The sequence below is a fragment of the Saimiri boliviensis genome, chromosome 14 (genome assembly GCF_048565385.1).
Source record: "Saimiri boliviensis isolate mSaiBol1 chromosome 14, mSaiBol1.pri, whole genome shotgun sequence".
NCBI lineage: Eukaryota > Metazoa > Chordata > Mammalia > Primates > Cebidae > Saimiri > Saimiri boliviensis.
Window position 1 is genome coordinate 12,988,994 of NC_133462.1, and position 12,743 is coordinate 13,001,736.

At 48.4% G+C, this 12,743-nt stretch overlaps 1 pseudogene; it reads left to right on the forward strand.

Moving 5' to 3' along the window:
* The first annotated feature begins 5,408 nt into the window (after positions 1-5,408).
* Positions 5,409-6,249, forward strand: LOC104653274 (small ribosomal subunit protein uS5 pseudogene; annotated as a pseudogene).
* The last annotated feature ends 6,494 nt before the right edge of the window (positions 6,250-12,743 follow it).

The window sequence follows — 12,743 nt, forward strand, 5'->3', positions numbered from 1 at the left end:
TGCAATGGCGCGGTCTCGGCTCACCGCAACCTCCGCCTCCTGGGTTCAAGCAATTCTCCTGCCTCAGCCTCCTGAGTAGCTGGGACTACAGGCACCTGCCACCATGCCCAGCTAATTTTTTTTGTGTTTTTAGTAGAGACGGGGTTTCACCATGTTGACCAGGATGGTCTCGATCTCTCGACCTCGTGATCCACCCGCCTCGGCCTCCCAAAGTGCTGGGATTACAGGCTTGAGCCACCGCGCCCGGCCTTTATTTCTGTATTTTTAACAGAGACGGGGGTCTCACCATGTTGCCCAGGCTGGTCTTGAACTTCTGAGCTCAAGAGATCCGCCCGCCTCAGCCTCCTAAAAGTGCTGGGCTTACAGGCGTGAGCCAGCGCACCCTGCCGGGGAACTCCTGTTGGACAGGGGAGGGAGACGTCTGGGAGCTACTGGGGAGGTGGGACTTTGGACACAGCCCTCCTGAGTCGTGGCGGAGGTCTGGGTCTTTGGTCGTGGCACGGGGTTAAAAGTCAGAGAGCTGAGATTTCACGGAGGAACAGGTCAGGGAGGCATTGCTATCTCTTTGTCCTCGAGGAAGGAGGTACAGAGCCACCAGGCCTCTGGGTCCCCTTTTAGAAGGGTTGGAAAGTAGGTGTCTGAGGGGGCAGGAATTTGGCAACAAGATTCCTGGGTCCCCACGACGGTGTGGCCCGCGAGAAATCAGGCCTGAGTTAAGTAAGATACCTCTGAGTCCCGAAGAAGCCAGGCGGGAAGATGGGGTTCAAGACTGTGGTGGCGGAGAGCGACTCGTCTGCGCAGGGGCGGCCGGGCGCGGCTTTCACTCAACCTGTGGAACCTGTAATATCAGCCTGGTTGCACGCTGGGCAACCACACGGGGTGCTGTCGGCCGCGCCTTCCCTCCGCCCCTAATACATTCCAGCCACGCCCCACCCCAGGCCAAGCCGTTTTTTTTCTTTTTCTTCTGTGATGCAGGATCTTGCTCGGTCTTGCTCTGTCACTCAGGCTGGAGTGCAGTGGCCCGATCACAGCTCACTGCAGCCTGGATCTCCTGGGCTCAATCAATCCCCCCCTGCTCGGCCTCCCAAAGAGCTGGGATTATAGGCTTGAGCCCCCATGCCTGGTCAGACCAGGCCAAATTCTGATTTCAAATGTGCACCTATCTAGAGAGCTTCGAATCAGTAAATAGTAATAACTCACTTTTATTTTGTTTTATTTTTTTGAGACAGGGTCTTGCTCTGTCTCCTAGGCTGGAGTGCAGTGGTGTGATCACTGCTAATTACAGCCTTGACCTCCGGGGCTCAAGTGATCCTGTCTCAGCCTCCCTAGTAACTAGGACTACAGGCCTGGGCCACCACATCAGCTGTTTTTTGTTTGTTTGTTTGTTGAATTTTTAGTATAGACAGTGTCTCACTATTTTGCACAGGCTGGTCTTGAACTCCTGAGCTTAGGCAATCCTCCAGCCTGGGCCTCCCGCAATGCTGGGAATGCAGTGATGAGAGCCACCATACCCGGCCATAGCTAGCATTTATTGAATGCGGGCTGCCTACCAGGCCCTGTGTGTGATGCTTTGCAAACATTTACACACTGAATTCTCAAAAGCCCTTTGAGCTTGTAGCGTAGGGAGCTCAGGATGGGAGCTCAAGCTCCCAATGCATCCCCAGGCCCTCCTCAGCCCCACCCACATCTTGTAGGAATTGAAAATCTTAAAATTTTCCTTTAAATTAAAAAAACAACCAAAAAAGATCAGTCTGGGTGCAGTGGCTCACGCTTGTAATCCCAGCACTTCGGGAGGCCAAGGCGGGCAGATCACTTGAGCTCAGGAGTTTGAGACCAGCCTGGTCAACGTGGTGAAACCTCATCTCTACTAAAAATACAAAAATTAGGCCAGGCGCAGTGGCTCACGCCTGTAATCCCAGCACTTTGGGAGGCCGAGGCGGGTGGATCACTTGAGGTCAGGTGTTTGAGATCAGCCTGGCCAACATGGCGAAACTCCATCTCTATTAAAATACAAAAATTACCTGGGTGTGGTGGCAGGTGCATGTAATCCCAGCTACTTGGGAGGCTGAGTCAGGAGAATTGCTTGAACCTGGGAGGTGGAGGTTGCAGTAAACCAGGATCGTACCACTACACTCTAGCCTGGGTGACAGAGCAAGACTCCATCTCAGTAAATAAATAAATACAAAAATTAGCTGGGCATGGTGGTGTGCCTCTAATCCCAGTTTCTCGGAGGCTGAGGCAGAAGAATTGCTTAAACCCAGGAGGCGGAGGTTGCAGTGAGCCAAGATCACACTACTGTACTCCAGCCTGGGCGACAGAGTGAGACTCTGTCTCAAAAACAGCAACGACAAAAAACAAAAAGAGAAAAAACAAAAAACCGCAATGAAAACCCATTAGCCTGACAAAAGTTCAGAGTGTTGACTATTCAAGTGTTGGCAAGGAGCTGGTGTGAGTGCAAATGGACAAACTACATTGGAGAGCAATTTAGCAGCATCCACAAGACCTTTGGACAAATGGACAGGGCAGATCCATGTCTGGCTGCCTCTCTCAGAGCTGTGGCTTGTAAACACATCAGGACAGCCGTACCCCTGAAGCGAGAGTTTCACAGGAGAGCTCTCACTACAACTATGAGCCTGGACTCTAATGTCTTCTATGTAATTCCATTTTATTAAGGGAAACGTGGTTTATAACCCACTAAATTGATTTTGCAACCCACTAATGGGTTGTTCGGCCGTTTGAAAAATACGGCCCTAAGAAACTCCAAGAGACATGCTCAGGGATGTTAATTGCATTCTTGTCGGAAGTGGAGGAGAGTGGAAAGGAGGTGGGCGGGTGTTCACCACCATCAGCCCGACATAAACCGTGGCATGCTCTCACAATAAAACTCTTGTGCAGCAATTAAGGTGAGTGAACTGGACACAAATACCAACCGTGTGTGTCATGAACACATAATGATGAGTGGCCTGGGTTGAATCGTTCCCCTCCCCGCCAAATTCATGTCTGCTGGAACTTATGAATGTGGCCATACTTGGAAATAGGGTCTTTGGTTATGTAATCAGGTTAGGATGAGGTCGTATTGGATTGGGGTGGGTCCTAAATCTGACTGATGTCCTTATGAAAAGGAAATTTGGATACAGTTACAGCTGTGCGTGTGTGCACACGGACACACATACACACACAGACACACACACACACACACACACACACACAAAACATATGATGATGGCAGCAGAGACATTGGAGTGAAGCATCTATAAGCTAACGAATACCAAAGATGATCAGCGAACACCAGAAGCTGGAAGAGGGTGGCGCTCACGCCTGGAATCCTAGCACTCTGGGAGGCCGACGTGGGAGGATTGGTTGAAGCTAGGAGTTTGCGATCAACTTGGCAACATAGCAAGGCCCTATCTCTGCAAAAAAATAAAAATAAAAACAAAAGACTGGGCGTAGTGGCATGCTGCCTGTGGTCCCAGCTACTCGGGAGGCTGAGGTGGGAGGATTGCTTGAACCCGGGAAGCAGAGGTTGCAGTGAGCCAAGATCACGCCATTGCACCCCACTCCTGGGCAACAAAAGAGAGAAAACTTTGTCTCAAAAAAAGAAAGAAAGAAAGAAAGAAAGAAAGAAAGAAAAGTCTGCAGCTATATGAACTCTTTTCCCAGATTTGATCCAGGTTTTTTAAAAAAAAATTTTTTTAATTTAATTTTTTTTTTTTTTTAAATAGAGACAGGGTTTCACCATGTTGGTCAGGATGGTTTCAATCTTTTGACCTCGTGATCTGCCTGCCTCGGCGTCCCAAAGTGCTGGGATTACAGGCGTGAGCCACTGCGCCTGGCCAATCCAGGTTTTTTGTATCTGCTTTGCAACGATATGAACTCTATTTCCAGATTTGAACCAAAGTGGATACAAACGAAGTGAATGACATGAAAGGATGCTCCACAATATGATCTGTTAAGGAAATGAACATGAAAATCACAGTGAATGCCGCTTCACACCCACTAGGACGACTGTCATAAACGAGACAATCACAAGTGTTGGCAAGGATGTGGAGAAATTGGAACCCTCTACACTGCTGGCAAGAATATAAAATGGTGCAGCTGCTTTGGAAAATAGTTTGGCAGCTCCCAAAATGTTAAACATAGGGCTACAGCATTCCTACGTGTATATATATATATTCCAGAGAATTGAAAGCACATATCTACCCAGACTTGTGGAAACAACCTAACGTCCATCAACTGAAGAATGGATGAACAAAATGTGGTCTACTCATACAACAGAAAATTGTTTGGCCATTAATAGGAATGAAAGCGGCCAGGTGTGGTGGCTAATGCCTGTAATCCCAGCACTTTGGAAGGCTGAGGCTGGTGGGTCACCTGAGGTCAGGAGTTCAAGACCAGTTTGGACACCATGATGAAACCCCGTCTCTACTAAAAATACAAAATTAGCCGGGCATGGTGGTGCGTGCCTGTAATCCCAGCACTTTGGGAGGCCAAGGCAGGCAGATCACCTGAGGTCAGGGGTTCAAGACCAGTTTGGACAACATGATGAAACCCCGTCTCTACTAAAATGCAAAAATTAGCCGGGTGTGGTGGTGGGCACCTATAATTCCAGCTACTTGGGAGGCTGAGGCAGGAGAATCTCTTGAACCCGGGAGGTGGAGGTTGCAGTGAGCTGAGATAGTGCCATTGCACTCCAACTTGGGCGACAGAGCAAGACTCCATCTCAAAAAAAAAAAAAAAAAAAAAAGCCAGATGAGAATAATTGTGATGTTCTAAACAAAGAAAAGGTAAATGAGGTGTTGGATATCACAGTTACCCTGATTTCATCATTGCACGTTGTATACATGCATCAAAACATCACATGTACCCCTATAATATGTACGACTATGTTATATCAAAAACATACAAAAAAGAGAAAGTATGTTAGGGTTGTCTGGAGCTGGAAGGGTGTTGAGGGGCAATAGAGAGTGGCTACTAATGGGTATGGGGCCTTTTTAGGGGGTGAACAAATGTTTTGAAATAGAGTCTGGTGGGTGGGACGTGGTGGCTCTCACCTGTAATCCCAGCATTTTGGGAGGCTGAGGTGGGTGGATTGCCTGAGCTCAGGAGTTTGAGATTAGCCTGAGCAACACTGTGAAACCCCGTCTCTACTAAAGTACAAAAAGTTAGCCGGGCGTGGTGGCGTGCACCTGTAATCCCAGCTACTCAGGAGGCTGCGGCAGGAGAGTCGCTTGAACCCAGGAGGCAGAGGTTGCAGTGAGCCGAGATCGGGCCATTGCACTCCAGCCTGGGGGACAGCAAGACTCCGTCTCAAAAAAAAAAAAAAAAGAAAAAGAAAAAAAAAAAAGAAAAGAAAAGAAAAGAAAAGAAAAAGGTAAATTGTCTGATACACTTCTCTGAGAAAACATCGAATGGTAGATGACGCCGGTGCAGCGGGGACCCCGGAGGCCCCAGGTGTCCTGGGATGGGGAACCGCGGTGGCTTCTGCGGAGGCTTCCACAGTGGCATCTGGGGCGGGGGGTAAGGAGTGGATGCCGGTCACCAAGCTGGGCCGCCTGGTCAACGTCATGAAGATCAAGTCCCTGGAGGAGATCTGTCTCTTCTCCCTGTCCATCAAGGAATCTGAGATCACTGACTTTTTCCTGGGGGTCTCTTACAAAGATGAGGTTTTGAAGATTCTGCTGGTGCAGAAGCAGACGGGAGCCGGCCAGGGCACCAGATTCAAGGCTTTTGTTGCCACTGGGTACTACAATGGCCATGTCGGTCTGGGGGTTAAGTGCTCCAAGGAGGTGGCCATTGCCACCCGCGGGGCCATCATCCTGGCCAAGCTCTCCATTGTCCCGGTCCGCACAGGCTGCTGGGGGAACAAAATCGGCAAGCCCCACACCGTCCCTTGCAAGGTGACAGGCCGCTGCAGCTCTGTGCTGGTGCGCCTCATCCCCGCGCCCAGGGGCACTGGCATTGTCTGGCGCCCCAAGACGCTGCTCATGGTGGCTGGTGTCGATGACTGCTACGGCTCAGTCGGGCTGCACTGCCACCCTGGGCAACTTCCTCAAGGCCACCTCTGATGCCATCTCTAAGACCTACAGCAGCCTGACTCCCCACCTTTGGAAGGAGATGGTATTCACCAAGTCTCTGTATTGGGAATTCACTGACCGCCTTGTCAAGGCCCGTGGCAGAGTCTCTGTGCAGAGGACCCAGGCTCCAGCTGTGGCTACAACACAGAGTTTTTATACAAGAAAAATAAAGTGAATTAACTCTGAAAAACAAACAAAAATGATATACGCATTATATCTCAATAAAACGGTTAGGCCGGATCAGAAAGCTAAATACCGTGCATTCTCACTTGTAAGTGGGAGCTAAACGTTGAGTATTTAGGGACGTAAAGATGGCAACAATAGAAACTAGGTATTTCTGAAGGGGGGAGGGAAGGAAAGAGGGAACAAGGTTGAAAAACTGTTGGGTACTATGCTCAGTACCTGGATGACAGGCTCAGTCGTACCCCAAACCTCAGCATCATGCAATATACCCATGTAACAAACCTGCACATGTACCCGCTAAATCTAAAATGAATATCGAAAAAAATAAAAGGAAATAAAGCTATTAAATAAAAAGTGGAGACCTGGGGATAGCCACAAGAGGGCGCACTGAGCACAGGCTTACCGCCTCCCTTGGGAACTGAGTTTCTTGGCCACGCCCCAAACTATGGCCACACCTTCGAGGCCCTGGCCACGCCTCCAGGACTCTGGTCACACCCCCAAGGCTCTAGCACTGCACCTAAGGTCCTAGACTTTAATCACAGGCTAAGGTACTCGTCCAACCCTCAAAGCAGTGTCTGAAGCAGCTCATTCAGGTTGCCAACTCCCCAGACTCTGACCACAAATGCATACACAGACTTAGCGATCCTTGGAAACACAGAACCTTAAAACCATGGACTTTTCTTTCCTTTTTTTTTTTTTTTTTTTTGAGATGGAGTCTGGCTCTGTTGCCCAGGCTGGAATGCAGTGGCGCCATCTCAGCTCACTGCAACCTCTGATTCCCGGATTCAAGCGATTCTCCTGCCTCAGCCTCCAGAGACAAAGACATTACAAGCACGTGCCACCATGCCCAGCTAAGTTTTGTATTTTTAGTAGAGACGGGGTTTCACCATGTTGATCAGGCTGGTCTCGATCTCCTGACCTTGTGATCCACCGCCCGCCTCGGTCTCCCAAAATGTTGGAATTACAGGCGTGAGCCATCGCTCCTGGTCAACCATAGGCTTTTCTTTCTTTCTTTCTTTTCTTCTTTTTGTTTTTTTTGAGACAGAGTTTCTCTCTGTTGCCCAGGCTGGAGTGCAGCAGCATGATCTCGGCTCACTGCAACCTCTGCCTCCCTGGTTCAAGCAATTCTTGTGCCTCAGCCTCCTGAGTAGCTGGGACTATAGGTGCATCTTGCCACACCTGGCTAACTTTTTGTATTTTTAGTAGAGAGGGAGTTTACCATGTTGGCCAGGCCGGTCTTGAACTCTAACCTCAAGTGATCTGCCCACCTTGGCCTTCCAAAGTGCTGGGATTACAGGCGAGAGTCACTGTGCCTGGCCAAAGCCATAGACTTTTAAATCATGACTTTTACTTTGAAATCTTTTTTTTTCTTTTGAAATCATTTTAAACTTACAGAGAAGTTGCAAGACTAGTTTCAGACATTATGTCCCTTTGCCTCTAAATGCTTCAGTTGTATTTCCAAGTATAGCAGAGCAGTGTACATTTCTCAGTGATGCTAGTATCAACAGTGCACTACAGCCTGTATTCAAATTGCCAGCTGTCCCCAAACTATCTTTAATGGCAAAATATTTTCATCTCTTCAGTTTCCTTCAGTCCGGTACAGTTCCTTAGCTTTTCTCTGTTTTTCATATAATTGACAGTTGTGAAGATTACAGTCCAGTTATTGTGGGGAAGGTCTCTTTGATTTGGGTTTGTGTGAGATTTCCTTGCAATTAGATTCTGGTGGCAGAGTGTTACAGAAGTGATTATCAATGTGTGCATTCACCTTACAGAGTTCAACTGATGTGTGTATGCAGCAGTTCAAAAACCCTTTCTTTGGAGAATCTAGAAAGTGATATTTCCAGCCTATACAGGCATATAAGAATTAGCAGTAAGACTGCATCTAAAACACAGAGAAAACGTATCTTTCAAACTGCTCTGCCGTGTGTTCGTTCACCTTAGGAAGTTGCATCTGCGTTTAGATTCAGTGAGTTAGAAACACATTTCTTCTAGGAGCTGCGTTTGGACATTCCAGAGTGAATGAGAGTATAGGCTGTAATGAGAAATATCTGGCTCTAAAAAAAAAAAAAAAAAAAAAAACGGAGCTACCTAGTAGAATGGTTTTCAATGTGTGCATTCACCTTACAGAGTTCAACTGGTGTGTGTATGCGGCAGTTCAAAAACCCTTTCTTTGGAGAATCTAGAAAGTGATATTTCCAGCCATATACAGGCATATAAGAATTAGCAGTAAGACTGCATCTAAAACACAGAGAAGGGGGGAGGGTCCTGCTTGGAGTCTCCAGCCCCCAGCCTTCACAGAATTCAGCACTTACAGCCTGGCCAACATGGTGAAACCCCATCTCTACTAAAAATACAAAAATTGGCAAGGTATGCTGGCACACATCCGTAATCCCAGCTACTAGGGAGGCTGAGGTGGGAGGATCGCTGGCTGATGTGTCCTTCTCTGTACATCATATCAAGAGGCACACGATGCTGGTTGTCCCAGTAGTGCTGATGAATTTGGCCACTTGGTTATTGTGAATCATGAAATCCCAGACCCATTGATTCACCGAGTCAGTCTCTTCCCTTCCTGGACCCTTCAGTTTCCCTGTCTGTAAAATAAAACTTTGGCTTACACAAAGGTCTGCAAACACACTTAAAGTGCAGGCGTGTTCTGTTTACCTCTCACGCTCTTTTTTTTTTTTTTTTTTTTTTTGAGACAGAGTCTCCCTCTGTGGCCCAGGCTGGAGTGCAGTGGCATATGATCTTGGCTCACTGCAACCTCTGCCTCCCAGGTTCAAGCGATCCTCCTACCTCAGCCTCCCTAGTAGCTGGGATTACAGATGTGTGCCACCAAACCTTGCCAATTTTTGTATTTTTAGTAGCGATGGGGTTTCACCATGTTGGCCAGGCTGTAAGCGCTGAATTCTGTGAAGGCTGGGGGGCTGGAGACTCCAAGCAGGACCCTCCCCCCATCTTCGAAGTCTGTGTTTCTCCAGCAGAAGGGGAAGAGTGGAAGGACACGTGCCCAGTCCCAAGGTCTAGGAGGCAGAGAGGGGATTTCCATGGGTACAGAGGCCAGATCCCTTGTTTTAGAGAAGTTACTTACGAAGTTCAGTGCTGGGTTCAGCTGCCAGGCTCAGGGACAGTTTCTCATTCACAAAGAACCACATCACCCACAGCCTAGACCCACAGGCACAAGATGACTTCCGACACATGCCAGGCTGGTGATGGGCCTGGTCCTGTGCTAAGTGCCTGACACCCAGACTCTCATTAAACGCTCAACCACCCATCAACCCTGAGGGGTAGAGGGGATTCCCATTTTGCAGGTGAGGAAACTGAGGCTTCTTCTTCTTTTTTTTTTTTGAGGCGGAGTTTCGCTCTTGTTGCCAAGGCTGCAGAGAAATGGCGCGATCTTGGCTCAACGCAACCTCTGCCTCTTGGGTTCAAGCAATTCTCATGCCTCAGCCTCCTGAGTAGCTTGGATTATAGGCATGTGTCACCATGCCCCGCTAGTTTTTGTATTTTTAGTAGAGACAGAGTTTCTCCATGTTGGTCAGGCTGGTCTCGAACTCCCGACCTCCAGTGATCCGTCGCCTGCCTTGGCCTCCTAAAGTGCTGGGATTACAGGCGTGAGCCACCGCGCCCAGCCGAACTGAGGCTTATTAAATGCTCAACAGTGTGGTGCAGTCACTTCACCTTGAGTCATTTAGTCATTTGGTGGCAGAGCCCTGGTTGTGACAGATACAGTTGCGGTCCCTCAGTAACCATTCTCTCCTCTTCCCTTTTGTTTTGTTTCGTTTTTTTGAGATAGAGTCTTGTTCTGTCTTGCCCAAGCTTGAGGGCAGTGGCTCCATTTCAGCTCACTGTGGCCTCCACCTCCCGGGTTCAAGCAATTCTCCTGTCTCAGCCTCCCGAGAAGCTGGGACAACAGGCATAAGCCACCATGCCCAGCTAATTTTGTATTTTTAGTAGAGACAGGGTTTTACCATGTTGGTCAGGCTGGTCTTGAACTCCTGACCTCAGGTGATCCACCTGCCTGTCCCCGAAAGTGCTGGGATTACAGGTGTGAGCCACCAATGCCCGGCCTTTCCTCTTCGTTTCGTAACAGAACCCCTGAATTTTGGCTGAATGGGTACATGCCGCCCAGATAAAACCGACTTTCCCAGCCTCTGTTGTCATAGATGTGGCCATGTGACCCAATTTTGGGCCAATAGAATGCCATGTGTATGACTTCTGGGTTGTAGCTTTAAAGGGTAGGGGCATACAGTTGGCTTTTGTTACTTCTTCCCAGTGGTTGGAATGTGGATGTGTTGGTGGGAGCTGGAGCAGCTGTTCTGGACCACACAATGTAGGTGTGAGGTGAGGGCAGCAGAACAACCAGGTAGAAGGAGCCTCAATCTTTGACATTTTTGGCTACTATTCTAGACTATTCACTGGGCCTTTACATGAGAGAAAAATAGACTTTCATCTTATTTAAGCTACTATAGGCTGGGCATGGTAGCTCATGCCGTAATCCCAGCACTTTAGGAGGCTGAGGTGGGTGGATCACCTGAGGTTGAGAGTTCAAGATCAACCTGGCCAACATGGTGAAACCTCGTCTCTACTAAAAATACAAAAATTGGCCAGGCGCGGTGGCTCACACCTGTAATTCCAGCACTTTGGGAGGCCAAGGCGGGTGGATCACGAGGTCAAGAGATCGAGACCATCCTGGTCAACATGGTGAAACCCTGTCTCTAGCAAAAATACAAAAAATTAGCTGGGCATGGTGGTGCGTGCCTGTAATCCCAGCTACTTAGGAGGCTGAGGCAGGAGAATTGCCTGAACCCGGGAGGCGGAGGTTGCGGTGAGCCGAGATCGCGCCACTGCACTCCAGCCTGGGTAACAAGAGCGAAACTCCATCTCAAAAAAAACCAAAAAACAAAAAACAAAAATTGGTCAGGCGTGGTGGCACACACCTGTAATCCCAGCTACTTGGGCGGCTGAGGAAGGAGAATCGCTTAAACCTGGAAGGTGAAGGTGGCAGTGATCTGAGATTGCGCCACTGTACTCCAGCCTGGGTGACACAGCAAGACTCTGTCTCAAAAAAACAAAACACAACAAAAAACAAAAACGGTACTATATTTCTTCTTTTACTTATTATATTTTTTGAGACAGGGTCTCACTCTGTCACCCAGGCTGGAGTGCAGTGGTGCAATCGTAGGTCAGTGAAGCCCTAGCCTCTGTCAAGTGGTCCTCCCACTTCAGCCTCCTGAGCAGCTGGGACTGTAGATGCACGCTACCATGGCTGGCTAATTTTTGTGTGTGGGTTTTTTTTTTTTTTTGTAGAGACAGGGTCTTGCCATGTTACCCAGGCTTTGCCATGTTACTCAGGCTGTTGTTTTATTTTTTTTTTTTAAAGATAGGGTCTCTCTCTGTAGGCTGGAGTGTGGTGGCGTGATTTTAGCTTATCACAGCTTCAAACTCCTCTCAGCCTTTGAATATTTTGGACCACAGGCACCTATTTTTTTTTTTTTTTTTTTTGAGACGGAGTTTCGCTCTTGTTACCCAGGCTGGAGTGCAATGGCGCGATCTCGGCTCACCGCAACCTCCGCCTCCTGGGCTCAGGCAATTCTCCTGCCTCAGCCTCCTGAGCAGCTGGGATTACAGGCACACGCCACCATGCCCAGCTGATTTTTTGTATTTTTAGTAGAGATGGGGTTTCACCATGTCGACCAGGATGGTCTCGAACTCTCGACCTCGTGATCCACCCGCCTCGGCCTCCCAAAGTGCTGGGATTACAGGCTTGAGCCACCGTGCCCGGCTTTTTTTTTTTTTTTTTTTTTTAAGAGACAGGGTCATCCCAGCTACTCAGGAGGCTGAGGCCGGAGAATTGCTTGAACCCAGGAGGCGGAGGTTGCGGGGTGAGCCGAGATTGTGCCATTGCACTCCAGCCTGGGTAACAAGAGTGAAACTCCATCTCAAAAAAAAAAAAAAAAAAAAAGACAGGGTCTTGGTATGTTGCTCTCCAGCCTGGTGACAGATCAACATTCCGTCTCAAAAAAAAAAAAAAAAATCAGCTGGGCGTGGTGACGCACACCTGTAATCCCCAATACTCGGGAGACTGAGGCAGAATTGCTTAAACCAGGGAGGTGGAAGTTGCAGCGAGCTGAGATCATGCTACTGTACTCCAGCCTGGCTGACAGAGTGAAACTCTGTCCAAAAGAACAAACAAACATGAACATCAGTCAAACAATAATCGATTAATCGTGCACGGTGTATGCTATTGTTGTGCCTTCGCTTTTATGGGTGGGAAAACTGGAGCTTAGGACCATGAAGTCACTTGATCAAGGTCACATCACATAGCCAGGAAGTGGAAGTGTGTGACTTGAACTCAGTTCTGACTCCAGGGTCTGTGCTCTGAATGGCAGATATTCCTTTTTTTTTTTTTTTTTTTTTTTTTTTTGAGATGGAGTCTTGCTCTTTCGCCCAGGCTGGAGTGCAATGGTGTGATCTCGGCTCACTGCA